We start from the raw sequence: 16,294 nt of genomic DNA on the forward strand, positions 1-16,294 counted from the left end.
AGTCATTCAGAAATAGGGGCTGGCAGCGGATAATCTGGAGGGCTGTAGCAAATTAGTCTTCGGGTTGAGGACCAAAACAACACCTTCGGCGAATGGGTCAAGAAAGAGTTGGTACGGCAATATGGGACTGGTGCACAGTGTACGCTCCGCTACGCACGATGCTTTGGTTTGTGGCGCACTGGTGCGTATGAACATGATTTCATCTGCGTAGGTGCGGGCAAGGGTCGCTTCACACCGTGGTCGGCTCGTGGCGTACCGCAGCGTACTGTGCGCGGGCTTCGGCGGGCCTAACCCTGCGGCTGGCCACGCGGCGTCTGACCGCGCCGCCGCCGCCGGAAGCCGAGTGGCGAGCTGCGAGCCAGCGGTGCCGCGCGGTCCGCGCGCTGCCCGGTCAGCTAGCCCCACGGCGGGCTGGGGGAACCCCCCGCGCGTGCGCACCTATCGACTCCTCGAGCGGCGCTCCTCGGTCGACCTCGGCGGGCGCGTCGCCGCCTCGCCTGGCTCCGCCGAGGGCGCGCAGCCTCCGGCTGGCGGGCAGTCGTACGTGCGCCGGCGGACGCAGCGAGCGGCAGGCAAGCGGCTACTCAGTCGACACAAACGCAGCGACAGCGGGTGGCGAGCAGCGCGCGCTGGGCGCTCACATGTGACAGGACCGTGAGTAGCCGCCCCCAGCCCCCGCTATAGGCAGCACGGCCTCGCTGCATGCCGCCTCCAGCCTCCCTGCCACCAGCTACAAACAGCCGCCGCGTCGCCCGACTTCAGCTCTTTGCGGCCACCTTGTGTACGGTACACCTCCAGCGCCGTAGCCTGTAGTGACCGGCAAAAGTGATTTGTTGTGGTCTTGAGCAATGAGTGTAGTGACCGCATGCCCCTCTTCTCATCACTCCCTTTCGTTGAACAGCGCATACTTATTTGCTCTGCAATCGGCGTTCCCCACGTTTGTGAATATGGAACGATTGACACACAATAAGGACTATGCATCTGGAAGTCTTAAATATGAGTACACTTACTGTGGTGGAGTACATAGAGCAAACCGCACCTGTCACTCTACCATGCGTAATTAAAAAGAAATTAAAGAACCTGCTACTATTATTTACAACATACTGTATGACAACGTTCTTACTGTGCGTCAAAAATAAAATCATTCTGCATCGCTACTGTCAATAGTAAAATGCGTTATATAGTCAACACTAGAATGCACTGATATATAATTTATTCAACTTCCTACATTTTCGTATTAACGTTGCGCCATCACGACGGTATATCAAAGAATTTTAGTGATAGCTTTCTTAAACATTTTACTATTGACACCGTGACACAGTATGGATTTTGTTTCATTCGGTGTCACACTAGAAAGGTTGGCATGCAGCGTATTGCTAACCATTTTATGATACATGAAGATAATTGAAATAGATAGTTAAAGAAGGCTCATGTATGAGCAGCTAAGAATAGTGGGATATCACCTGTTACTTTTTTGTTAGCGTTCCATTGAGTGATTTCCAGTCAGTCCAGTTACTAGTGATACGAATATGCTAAACAATACACATACTTCGCTTTTTACCGTCATATATCTGACGAGTCGTTCTATTTACCTTACCTTAATGAAATCTTGATTCGTATTATACAACGGTGAAAGAGAACAAAAGGACTCAAATATCGCAAAATTTTGAACTTAATGAACGCTGACCTTGGCTACAAGACAATGACCTTTACCATCTCAGCGATGCACTCCCACATATTTGCGTTATATAAAACAACTGTGTTGCACTGATTTAACTTTCTACAAGACCATGTACAGCTTCCTTAACACAAAATGGTATAAACAATGTGACACATGATATGCGGACTAAAGAAAAATTTTTCCCAAATAACATTTTAGCAACTCCATCTGAAACTGAATCAGACTGCTCTGCAACTGGACATGCAGTGTTCAGTATCAGATAAAATTCGTGAGTTAAATGGTTTGTCTTTATCTACTTAGCGACCTTAAACAGCAGTGTAAACCGTAAAATATATATGCCAGTTGCCACTGACTTTTTGAACAGATGACTGTCAACAGCTCCCTAACATTTATGAAAACTCATTACACACACCTACATCTTTCTGTACTTGAATATCACCCTTTGCGGTCTTCAGCCATTATCGCGGTGAGTAACTGTCAGACAGCAAACGTTTATAGACACAGTGGCTTCTAAACTTTTATGATGCATATATGGCGTTTAACACTTATCCACCGTATTGACTAAGATGGAACCACTAGTAAGAAAGTTTACAGACAGTAAGCAATTTCCTCTATTTTGTCCGTTATTCACTTCGTTGTATATTGCCCTAGATGTAATTTTACAATTACTTTCGACATGTCTACATCATACAACAACAAAACAAATTTAAATGTTAACATATCTTTGCCGGCAATCGTATGGCCACTTGTAGTTCTAGACCTACAAACATTCCAATTCTGATGGCATCTCGTCACCAGCTACTGCGCCCATTGTGACGCGCTGCATCCACTACAGAACAACACAACCTTCCATTTGACATCGGCACGTTGATGATACACCAGCCTTCTTCTCACATTCTTCGTGTCTTCAGACCTGTTTTTCTGAAAATCTGAGTCAGCTGTCTCTGCAGATTGTTAAGACACTGAACACACTTCACTTCAGGCATTCACAATTTCATTAAGCGAATGTTTATTTAGAGGGGACGAGACAGGGTCATATCTCCGTCTCCCGTGACACGCAAAAAAAAAAAAAAAAAAAAAAGACTGTTTGCTTCAGTGAAGATAGACTGAAACTATTTGCACATAAATAAAAAATAAATTTTCCACTTGATGAAAGTAAATCTAGTTAGAGGGTTTGTTTCCTTGTTGTCATTTGCCATTAGTGAACATGGACCTCATAACTGCTGAATAAACAAAGCCTCTGATCACTATCACTCGGGCTCAGATGATTTATTGATGCCACGTAAACATTTTTGTCAACATTTATGTGCGGATTAAGAGTGCCGTAGAATATATCCTGAAGATGAATGTAAATACGGTACGTAATACCCTTCTCTTAAACGAACAAAGAGGTGCTAATGTTTAAACACTCCTACGCGATAACTCAGTTGCTACTCCATGACCTATGAATGACTTTTTCCGTAAACCACGACACGTTAATGATTAGAAACCAGCCAAACAACTACTAAAAAATACTGTCATAACTAATTCAGTCAACTTACACCCCGATCTAATCACTGTGATTATGATGTCAGTCGCTGTTGTGATTCAAATTGTATGCACGTCAGTCGTGGTTGTCCCTGTTTAACTTTTTTGAAAAGGTTTATTTGGTTGCAGGTCAAGTAAAGTTTTGGTACCACGGTGCTTTACTATCTACGTACGCTGGTTTTACGCTTCCGCCTTCCGCGATCTATGAACTTTACGCAGGGTTTACAAAACGAACACAGCAGTAGTAAAATAAGCTGAATGGAAAGTTAGAACATGATACTGAGTGAATTAGACGAGGAAATGAAACACTGAAAGAAGCAGATGAGCTTTGTTCTTTGGAAGGCCAAACAGCTGGAGGGTGGTTGAAATGCGGATTCGCAAAAACAACAATGGCTTTTTTTGTAAAATTTATGAGTGTCATTCTTCTGAAAGAAGTCCAACTTGAAATGAGTTGTAAAGTACAAATATAAATTTTAAATAATCTTGCAAGGAGCACATACAGTTTTATTCAGAGGCTAAAAACGGTCACAGGCCTCTTATAAGGCACTGTGTCAAAAATTATCAACATTAACAATTGGGTTGAACGCATCACTGAGGTACAGAAAGTGGTGGCGACGGGGAATCATTAATGGAATGTTAATTTCTCAAAATCTCAAAAGACATTCACTGATTTAATAAGATTTGAAATTCATGTAAACGACATCCCACTAAACATTCGACACACATAGATGAATTCACATACTGCTGTAGCATTTGCTCGTTGATCTGCAGCAGAACACAGAACATCTTTACTCGCATCCTTGTAGTCGATACCACAGCATGAAACTCAACTGAACAGGGAATACTTCTTAGTAAAGCTGTGTGCTCATTTCAGCACAGTGCTGACGATTTCGATATACATCTATATCATAGATAAAATTATGCTGCCCTAATTATTTGCTTCCAGTTTATAAGATCTCTCAGTTATGATTATATTCAAGACAAATTTTTACTGTCGTTAATGGAATGTGTCACAGGACATTATCTGAAGCTCTCAAGAAATGAATTCAAAGACGTACTGGTTACAAATATTCTAACGTGGTCAGAGAATGTTTACATTCAGATTAATAAGCTTTCAGTAAAAGCAAATAGCATAGTTAAAAAGAACACATTTTAACGAAATTAACCCAAGGAGAACGCAGTCTGGTGAAGACACTTATAATAGTGACTTTCATGGTCTAAGCTTCGCTCGTTTATTTTTAATGTTTTGATTGTTCTGTTAGCTAGTTCTGTAGCAGACAATGTTACGTTCACGATCGAGGTTAGTACGTTGCACATTCAGAGGCACCAAGAACACATGTGTTATACGATACGTCTTCGTATAATGAAAGTTAAAAACTTTACATATTGCCCCAGGGGAGTTTTTCATATAAATAATACTAGCCATATCATTCTGGTACGTAATCAGTAGCGAAAAGGACAAGAGAAATTATACTACCTACTTGGGTAACACGAAATCACAATCCCCACGTCTTTATTGTTTAGCTGTATGGGTGCAATTATAACATTTATAAAACTGAAGCTTCGTATTTGTCTTATATTAACATAATTTTTACAAATTGATAAATAGTCCGACACTATTGAAATATTAAACCATGCACCATTATTGGAAAGGGACACTATTGATCGTCATACTGCATGAAGACTACGTTTTACCTTATCCCATGATTCTTGTAATTAATTAAGTATCTAGTATATATGCATTTTTTTGTTTTACATTAACATTTCAATACCTGTTACCCCACCTCGATCGCTCACAACAAGAGCTGTAAACCTACCATAGGCTACCGTAGACTGTTGTAAGGAATCGTAGACTAGGCCGTAGCTCGTGGTCGTGCGGTAGCGTTCTCGCTTCCCACGCCCGGGTTCCCGGGTTAGTTTCCCGGCGGGGTCAGGGATTTTCTCTGCCTCGTGACGACTGGGTGTTGTGTGATGTCCTTAGGTTAGTTAGGTTTAAGTAGTTCTAAGTTCTAGGGGACTGATGACCGTAGATGTTAAGTCCCATAGTGCTAAGAGCCATTTGAACCAATCGTAGACTATGGTAGTTCTCCTAGTAACTTTATTTAGGTAAGGTCAAACCCGCGTATGTCCTGTATGTTAGGTGTGTTGCATATCTGTCGAGGGTTACCTCACAACGATCGCTTTCTTTACAAATGCTATCAGTACCTTACTAGAGTCCCCTAAAAACCAGAAGCGGTGAACCATATAGAAACTGAGGTTGTGTAAATGGCCTCGTAATATATTTAACATTTTTTTCGTACATAATTATTCTCATGTCTATTACTTCAAAGTAAACAGTATTTATAGTAAATTGAACTTCTCGATGTTTAATTCAGGTTTTATTCGAATGTTGTTAATTTGTAACGTGAAACAGAGGGATATCGTAGTAAAAATAAAGAAAATAATACAGATTAATCATACGACAGTAGAAAATGCAGTTTCCTCAATAAAAAGGCAAAATAAAAAAATTACTGAAGAAAAATATATCAAACATCGCTTCAATACATCATGGAACGCATATAAAAAATTTTCTGTAATTCGTTAACAACTTTCACATTTATCAGTACTAACAGGGAACTCTTGCCATTGACCATGTTGAATAACGTTCCACTGGTTACACAATAGCAACGATAATTATACACACATTTTACGTTATGTATGTAAACTGTACTTGCAATCAACAGTAATTACATTGGTTGTATAAAAGCTTCGAAGTTAGGCGACCAACTAATTTCAGCTATCTATAATACTCAATTTATATACTTCAAGGATACAAAACACAGAATTATATTACATTGAATGGAGTGCACTTTCAATTATGTGCGAGAAAGGCTACAAACAAAAAAGGAAACGAATAGAAGTATTTGGTATCTAGTTTCTCACTTAGACATTAATTTCTGTTTTTTTAATCCTACCATTTACTACGTCATTTATGTAGTGTACCAAAACTACCGAACCGCAGTTTTGGTAGAATCCAACCCTATTCACAACGGATCGTATTAATCCAGTTTTTTTGCTTCTTGTGTCTGTTACACGATTTCAGTGAACCAAATTAGAGAGTGTAAGGAGTTTATATCCTGCAGAAGAGGAACTTTCCGTATGTCACCCCCATCACAGTTTCTACGAAATGCGTCGTGGCAATGTTTCACTTCCGGTGATGAGAACCTTTATTTCAGACAAATGATCGTGCGTGTGATTTCACTGAACAAGTTTTCTGCCTGCATTATAATCGACATTCAGGCTCTTAATGTATATGGTACCAATGGCATTCCGTCTACCGTGAAAAGTGAGTTATTTGTAGGCGACAGATACTGTTAGTCATCTTATATACAATGTCGAAATTCGCTTTTCAACATGACCCGATACAGCCATACATCATAAATCACAAGATGCCCAAGGCTTAAGGTTTCTGAAGATGACCGATGTTCGGCAAAAGCACGCCACGACAGCAAACGCCTTTCCCCATAGTCTCAAGAAGGAATAAAAGGAGCTGTACTTATGTTTACTCACAGACTTAGATGGCCATTAGTCCTAGTAATTAAATTAGTTGGCCTATATATTGTTTTGCTGGCCGGAGTGGCCGAGCGGTTCTAGGCGCTACAGTCTGGAACTGCGGGACCGCTACAGTCGCAGGTTCGAATCCTCCCTCGGGCATGAATGTGTGTGATGTCCGTAGGTTAGTTAGGTTTAAGTAGTTCTCCAATCACCATTACCGAGACCATACATTTCTAGATAGTTACATAAATCTTGTCGTAGAAAAGTATTAAGACGCATTTTCCTCATTATACTAGGTTCATATAACAACATTAGTGCTGAAAATGGCCGTACAATGATATGCCTCTTGAGACCATCAACATAAAGTTATCGGCAGTTTCGTGAGTTTTAATGTGTTCTTATGTGCTGGAGTATCCACTTTGTTGTAATAAGTAACGACTGTACCGATGCTTCACCCAAAACAAACAATCAAGCGCTGACATTAGCACAGCATTCTGTACCATTCCCAGTCTTGCCCTTGAACGATGAATATCGTGTATTGTATGGTCGCTTTCCTCCTAACTAAATGTACTGCCAACATTCATACCTCATTCCCACGCACAGAAGCAACGAATGTATGTAATATATGATCTCATTTTTCTACGCTTATAGTGGCTTTAGATATTGCTTTTTAAGTAGATAACATATCCCCAACATTCCTAAGAGAACTCAACAATGATACGTGATGTAATCTACATACGAGTAGTCCTACATTACTAAGCAGTCCTTCGTAAAAGTTCAGATAACTGTGAAATTCAGTGCCAACGTACTAAATAACGTGTGTGTTTTACGTTCTATATCCCTCAACGTTCTAGGAGTGAAAGACACGGATTATTGTCGAATTGATAGGTTTCGTCAACATTACAAAGCATAAATTATGAATGCATGTAGTTCTACGTGTTATAACAGTATTAACTTTGACCACAACAGTTTCATTTTAGGAACTGTTTATTGAAGTGTTAGGGACGACCCACGAAAACATGAATGACGAATATAGGATATTTCAGAGTTCTATGTGATAACGTGCGGATTACAACGAATCGTCGAGAATTATTCCTTTTATGACCACTTCTGCAACAAAGGAAAGTTTCAGAAATTTGCTATTTTCCGGCTGGTTTTAAAGTTCATCTGAGGTGTGTAAAACAATTTCCTGAATTTGTAATAATGTAATAAAAGACGCATCAGTAGACACCTGAAGGTAGGAGTCCCTGTCATAGGAAGGGACTGCGGGGAAAATTTAGCAGACTATGCTGAGAGACACGTGCTTTCAAAAGTATTATCCGCTATGAATGTGCTGCAATTCTGCCAGTACAGTAGAACTTCCACATCTTACTTAGATTTATAGCTACGTCCTCTTTGCCTTCGGCTGGAGGGGTAGTTAACCCAGACTTCCGTGTTCTGGCAGTAGTAATCCAAACGAACAACGATAAAAAAGAGAGTAAGACTCAACATTTATTACAAAAGAAAAATTATTTCCGTCTTTCCGTCGGACCGACTGGCACATGACCAACTAAGGAGAACGATTTTAGATAGACCCGAAGGCAACATTGTTCGCCTTTTTTTGTGGAGAAGGCATGTATGGAGTTTATTATGCCCCATCATTTACGTTCGTGTTGCTTGCTCATGCAAAAAGTCTCACTCCTACATTAAGGCGGAAATGGAATGTTTAAGATAAAGGATTCTGGAATATGCTGTACACTGCTTACTCTAAGAAGATTTCATGTGTCAGCTTTCTTGTGTCCCAGAAACGAGATTTCAACATAAATTTATGAGACGGGCTATTGCAAAGCAGACTTATTAGCAGCAGAACAAAAATTACGATTTTATGTGATGAGTTATGATGGAGAATTGAGAACTCGTGAGTTAGAAGTGTGGACGCATGTCCTATCGTCTTCTGAAATCCCAGCGGTACGTATGAATAACACCAAACGTCCAACCACTCCCCGCATTGGAAAATGCAAAGGCGATAAATATTTCTTCACATTGTTACGTTTTATTACGATATTAATTAAAATAATCACAAATTAACGCCTTTCACTCTGTATTAAAACAATTGGTAGTAGGAAGCTTTAGTCTTTCTGCATTTCCTTACAAATCCCAGTGACAATACTTTTCCGCAGGCAAGAGCATCGTCTGTGATGAACCTGAAAGTTACAATTCATACTCGTCTCGCTCAACATCCTAAACTCCATGCATATATGTAAACACGTGCAGTGTTGCAAGACTGCGGAAAACATTTCGATTAATTTCTACCCGCGTTTCTATTACAGAAAACACATCAATCTGTGTATCTAACAAGATGTGCGATTGGACTGAAAATTGATTAAAAGACAAAGAGCAACGCACAATCATGAATAGGAAATCATCTACAGCTCCACAGTAAAGTGGAGTGGTTCTTTTACTCTTCACGTCTCACATTCTTAGGTCTGTTAGTCGCGTTCTCTATCTTTTGAACTGATGGGATTGTCTATAACGTCGGCTCATCAGTACCATAATATTAGTAATCTCTTTATTATTTCTATTTTCTGCTACCAGCATCTATTATTAGTTTTATGTTTAACATACTGCAATGCGTTTCGAGCATGTTCTTCTCGTCTTCATGCGTTTGTACACAGAGAAAATTGTCACTTAAAAATAAAACGTCTTCAACTAAATTAACATACGACTTTTTGTTTATTGTTCGCTGTTGGCGTCCAAATTCGCTGCTGGTTTCGCTGTTGGGGAATTTGGACACCAACAGCCACATCAGCAGCGAACAAAAAATGAAGTGTCACTTGTTAACTTAGTTTAAGACATTTTTTAATTACAGGCTTCCTTTTGTACGAGCTTATGAAGAGGAGAAAAACATGTCGAAACGCGTTGCAATATATTAAATTAAACATAAAACAAATACAAATGACTGGTAGGAGGAAATACAAATAAGTCATTATTCCACACAGCCACCGTTCCCAAAAGTAGTCAGTATGGCCATAGGCAATAATAATAATAATAATAATAATAGTATCCTATTTGTAAATGAGAAAGTGTGCTACAGAAACCAACATATAACTTATAGTTTTGTTCTTTGCGAAACTAAAAGTACGTACCGTCCCTTTACGACATGATTAACAAGTTCTACTAAAGTGAACAACAGAGATACGCGTGTGACAGTGCGTACGGATATGAAATTCAGCGATAACATAAGCTATTTTGACAGTGAAGCAGGCGACTAGATTCAATTTATTGGTAAGATACTGCAATACATGTAGGAAAGAGGTTGCGGGTGCAGTAATTATGCGGCCCGTACTCAACTGTTGCTGAAATGTGTGCGACCCATATAAAGTCGGAATAGTTGGAGACATCATGCGAGTAAAAATAAGAGTGTTTGTAATGATCACTGGCCTCATTCGCTGATCAACATCTACATGGATACTTTCCAAATCACATTTAAGTAACTGGCAGAGGGAGAGAGTGCAACACAAGCGATGAAAAGTCTTAACTAAGTGACACTCTTAGCAAGTAAACTTGCTTAGGAAAGAGTTTTCTGTGCTAATACGACGAATATACATGAGCCACCAGCGTATCTATTCCGCAAAGTTCCTGAAGTCGAATAACGAAAGTTGGTGCTGAGACTTAAGGACACAAGTTCTTTCGATGTTCCTTCCATGAGCCGAACCGGGAGAAAACTCAAAATGTGGTACACTGAAAAAGTTGCCTAACCACAGCTAAGCACATAACAGTGATCCACAGAGCGGTGGACGCCTAGACGTAGACTGTTCCACTGGTGTCCTGGGTAAAGGTAATATCCAAGCCTATGTGTGACATAGTAATGTGAAATCTGCTACGTTCCCTGAATAACTGGGAGACATTTGGAGCCCACATCTACATCTACATCTACATCCATACTCCACAAGCCACCTGACGGTGTGTGGCGGAGGGTACCTTGAGTACCTCTATCGGTTCTCCCTTCTATTCCAGTGTCGTATTGTTCGTGGAAAGAAGGATTGTCGGTATGCCTCTGTGTTGGCTCTAATCTCTCTGATTTTATCCTCACGATCTCTTCGCCAGATATATGTAGGAGGGAGCAATATACTGCTTGACTCCTCGGTGAAGGTACGTGCTCGAAACTTCAACAAAAGCCCGTACCGAGCTACTGAGCGTCTCTCCTGCAGAGTGATCCACTGGAGTTTATCTATCATCTCCGTAACGCTTTCGCGATTACTAAATGATCCTGTAACGAAGCGCGCTGCTCTCTGTTGGATCTTCTCTATCTCTTCTATCAACCCTATCTGGTACGGATCCCACACTGTCGAGCAGTATTCAAGCAGCGGGCGAACAAGCGTACTGTAACCTACTTCCTTTGTTTTGGGATTGCATTTCCTTAGGATTCTTCCAATGAATCTCGTCTGGCATCTGCTTTACCGACGATCAACTTTATGTGATCATTCCATTTTAAATCACTCCTAATGCCTACTCCCAGATAATTTATCGAATTAACTGCTTCCAGTTGCTGACCTGTTATATTGTAGCTAAATGATATTGGATCTTTCTTTCTATGTATTCGCAGCACATTTCACTTGTCTACATTGAGATTCAATTGCCATTCCCTGCACCATGCGTCATTTCGCTGCAGATCCTCCTGCATTTCAGTACAATTTTCCATTGTTACAACCTCTCGATATACCACAGCATAGTCGTGTTTCGACAGACGCTGATCACGCGTGGCGGTCTCTGCCATGGTGCACGTCAAATAACAAGTCACATCATTAGCCGCATACGAGTTGCCACTAATGATCTATGTGAGATCTAAGTGTTGGTTTTAGTCCCGCACGCAGAGCCTAACGAACACAAAACCACTTCGTGATAACTCTATTAAATGCCACGTCACTCTACGCTCCCGTCTGTGCTCCCGTAACAAACTCGCGCAGTAATTACAGAGCCGGCGAGAATGAATAGCAAGTAACTGCTTTCGTTAGGTAGAGGCATCGTTTGGCCGCAAATTACAAACTCTATGGAAACAGAAATTCCGATGATACTGTATGATGTATACGTCAATATAAGGTGTTTTATCCATGGCCATGAAATATTTTGCATAAAAAAGTTCAATACCTGAACGATAAAATTTTATTTCTACTGAGAGTTTCTGCGGTGAAAGAATCTTATTTTCGTTTTCGCTCTTCATTGATATTAGGGAAAGTCTTAAATCCGCAAAATCTGGCAAAATCTGCCACTTCGGCCGGCAAAGATATGCAAATACCGGAAAAACTGTTCTGCATTCCGTGCGCCAACATAGAAGTAGGATACACGTTTCAAATGAACTTAGAGCTGTACAATGTGTATATTACCTCCGTCGCATTCCCACTTATATTATATTCTAAGAAATAACTCTAAGGTTTCGACAAAAGAACGATGATCAATGGTACACGTAACTTCCGTTATACAGATGACAGTGCGATATTCTCTTCAGATCCTTACAGACGAAATGCACAAAAACAGAAAAGAATTTATACCTCGCGTGAACGTCCGGAAGACAAAACGTATGCTTAGTAGCAAAAAGAGAATAAATAATTTGATCATCAACCGTTACAACAACGTTCCTTAGAAAAAGGACAGCCAGCATCATTCCTGTAACTTCCCGCTACGAGCTTGTGTTTCGAATCCAATCACTTCGTCGTAATCGGATAAGAAAATTCTTGAGCAAAATATTGAAACGTAATTGTTACGGCAGTAGCTACCATAAGAACTGAACCGCCATGAGGGGATGAAAAAAAAAAAAAGGACAATTCCGAGTGGGACACGCGCTCTGAGGGTTCCGTAGCAACTTAACTAGCAGTTCACCTATAGGTTTGGATGAGTAAGTTCGTGAGTATCAAAGTACGTGAAATAAATGGCCGTACCTTTGGACTGACAAACTGCAAATTGATACTTCCGCCTGTTCCAGAGAAAATGGTGTTTCAATACACGAACTGACAGACGGACTATAAACGGTAAAAAAGTAATATTTATGTGATGTATTAGGTCTACAACTTTGCTTCCTCCGTTTTGCAGTAGACGGCAGTAGCGGTAAGTGGGGTTCAGATGGTTGGTAATAGGTGTAATACAATAAGCTTAGGCATCTGTAAACATAATGCCATAAAAATATTAGTCGATTTGTGATTGCATCATAAGGTTATTCTCGATTAAGTACGTCAACGAAAGTTTTCATTTTCTGCTTTCACGTGAAGAAATTAGCGGTTGTGCCTCTTAAAATGCTGGGTAGGGCGAATGGTGAGGGAACTATTAGTGGAAGAACGTGCAAGGAATGTTTTCAACCCCTTAAGAACGGTGACTTTGATGTCGAAGACCGGCGTGGCTGTGGAAGATAGAACGTTTTCGTTACTGAAACAGACGAAGAAATCACAGGACATCGTTATCGAAAGCAATTGATGCGTTCGAGCCCAGCACTGAAACACAAACGGCCATCATACAGCGATAGACACGTAAAGGTAATTTAGCAGCAGGTCAGTGCTCGACCCCATGTCGCAAAACCCGTCAAAATATACATGGAAACGTCGAAATGAGAAGTCCTATCCCTCCCGCCGTATTCTCCGTACATTGCTGACTGCCACCTTTTTCGATCAGTGACATACAGACAGGCTGACCAGCACTTCCGATCACATGAACAAGGACAAAATTCAATCGATTCATGGATCCCCGCAAAAGACGCCCAGTTCTTCCGCCACGAGATTCGTATGCTATCCGAAGGATGGGAGAATGTAGTGGCCAGCGATTGGCAATACTATGAATCATAATTTTTTGTAAGTTTTTCACAATAAAACCCCGAACTTCGAGAAAAAAACGGCGGAAGCAACGTCGTAGACCAAGTATAAGGAGCGATCAAGACGTTTCAGTTTGAGGGCGTTGTTGCACCGTGTATTCAACGTAGCGCGACTCCTGTGCGGGTATATAAGCACCGACATGTAGGCACTGGATTAGTATGACATTAGTGTCTTTCCTAAGAGTGTGTCCTAGTTGGGGAAACATGAACTATGGTGACGTTATTACCAAACACGTCGAAGCTGGACCAACGTTCTATTATTCTTTTCTTGGCTGCCTAGGGAAAACACCGGCAGATATCCAGCGGAGGAAGAAGAATGTGTATGGGACAGCCTGTCTGTAGAACTGTGCGCCATGTTCCATGATGGTCATGATTTGACAAAAGAAGCCGATCTATCTGGCCGACAGAAGCTACTTCACCTCAAGTGAAAGATACTTGAGTCCCCATCCTGTAGGCGTGATCTCTCCCATTGTAGTTATCGCGCCTTCGGTCCCTCAAAAATGGTCTTAAAGGGTCAGTGATTCCTGTCTGACGAGGATGTGCAGCAGACAGTTACGGACTTTTTCACGCTGTAGGACACGGTGATTTACCAAACTGGAATCTTCAACCTGGTACTTCGGTGGGATGGTTGCGTCAACGGACACGGCGATTTTGCGTGATTGGCAGACCGATTCAGGTTTGAGCGGCCTCCGAGTGGCAACTTTTTCATCGCCCCTTACAATTAAAAATTAACATATTTCAGATTTTTCTTCAATTATATTGTGGAACCTTGATTCTCGGCAGGTTTCACTATTCTAGGTCAACGGGAGGCATCCTACATGTCTTGATGAGGAAGTTAGTGAATATCTAAGTAAGTGATATAAATGGTCGTGTCTTTTGATTGCAATGACATACAGGCCTAAATATATTACGAAATAGCAGTTCCGGTGCTGTTAAGAGGCACAATACAGTGTTCCATCAGACACGCATGCATATCTGAAGGAACATTGCGTCTTATATCTTAGTAACACTTACACTGCTATTTAGTATTTATTCGCCAATACCAGGCCCTCGACTCTTAATAAATATGTCCTTCCTGGACAGGAATATACGTAACGTAATAGAGAAATTTGTGACACATGGACGTCGACATATGTAAGGCTATGTCTGTCTGTGATTCGTGCACGGATAGCCGAAACTGTTCAGGCGACCGCTCTCGTAAAGCGGGAAATACGAGATCGAATCCCGGCGCAGCACTGTATTTCATTGGCAGCATCCGAATACACAGCCAACAGTGGTTCATAATCGCCATTGCGAATGCATTTGCTGTATTAGAGTATTAAATACTGTACACCGCCAAAGGGACCGTAGACTATAGTACTTCAAATAAATTTGACATAATGCCTCTACTCGTTGAGAAAAGCGGGTCTTAACAGGCGGACAGGTAGACGGACCACAAAGTAATCCTATCGTGGTTTCGTTTTGGCTGAATGAGCTACGAAATCCTAAAAACTATTCTTAGTACTGCACGCACATAATTTCAGAATGTTAAGTACATGACATCTGTTTGCGATCATAAATTTACCACAAGCTGGCGAACTGTAAAGTGTTACATACTTTAGGAACTGCAGTATCGAGTATAATCTTGAAATAGTAAAACAGTCGAGCTAAAAATCCAGAAATCATAACCATGAAACACAGAACAAAAATTGGGCACGTGTTTTCAGACGTGATTCCAGTTTTGTGCACCTAATCATTGAAGGGAAAAAGGAAACCATGCACGTTGGTGCGAAAATGTTTTATGGGGGCAGAATATCCAAGAGTAAACTGACACAACTGGAAGGACATATGGAATTCGTCTCTTAAGTTGCTTTTATATTAGTCTCTGCGCCGTTTCAATAACGCTCAAGTTTGTTTTATGATCATGACCTAGACCACTCACCTAATACCTCAGCGTGTACCGCGCTTCCGCCATAGACCTGGACCTTAAGGGGCATATGTAGGCATCAGTGGTTCATCCGCAGTTCCTTAGAAAACTCTAAAAAATATGGAATTTTTACCATTTTTCGTTGATTTCAAGACGGCTTTGTATAGAAAACGGCAGAAATTTTTCAATATATTCCTAAGATCCCGATACAGAACGATCTGGAAAATTTTCTGCATATCTTTATTCATTTAGGGTATACAGAAGTTCAAAATTACCCTTTCTGTACACATAAAATCCGGCGTTAAGCGAAAACGTAGTTTATGAAATGATATAGCACTGAGAAATATGCTACAAACTGTTCGAGTTACTACCAGAATCGTTGTGGGAATCACATGTTGTAGCACTGAAGCAAATGCAAAATATTTACGAATGTAAAATCTGATCTCAGGTGTAAAATTACTTTTGTGTCATTTCAATTTAACAACATATGCTGTGAAAATTTTACTGACTCTTAAAGTCCTTCTCATATGTGTGGCACGCCTGTTGTAGCAGGGAACAGAAGATAATCAGAGCAAAAATGCTCCTATAGGAACACAAAAAAGATGAATATGCTTCTGTTTAAAAAACTCTGACTGAAAAGTAGGGTACCAGCTGCCTCAATTTACCTTCCTCAGCACCTTCAAGAACTTCTCGAAAAATTTTCCGAACTTATTCGTCCTTCTTTATGCTGAGGGAGACGGAGACAGTGGCAGAGGGAAAGAGAAAAAAAAGTAATGAATACTGGAAGGTAATAGACAATGGTTATGGTATA

General features: G+C 40.8%; 1 protein-coding gene across 1 annotated transcript in view; it reads left to right on the forward strand.

Moving 5' to 3' along the window:
• Positions 1-533: 533 nt before the first annotated feature.
• Positions 534-16,294, forward strand: part of LOC126456134 (uncharacterized) — a 197,008-nt gene continuing 181,247 nt past the window's right edge. Inside the window, exon 1 of the mRNA XM_050091888.1 lies at positions 534-654. The gene's annotated coding sequence lies outside the window, so the exon portion shown is untranslated. The remainder of the gene's footprint in view (positions 655-16,294) is intronic.

This window comes from Schistocerca serialis, chromosome 2 (assembly GCF_023864345.2).
Source record: "Schistocerca serialis cubense isolate TAMUIC-IGC-003099 chromosome 2, iqSchSeri2.2, whole genome shotgun sequence".
Classification (NCBI taxonomy): domain Eukaryota; kingdom Metazoa; phylum Arthropoda; class Insecta; order Orthoptera; family Acrididae; genus Schistocerca; species Schistocerca serialis.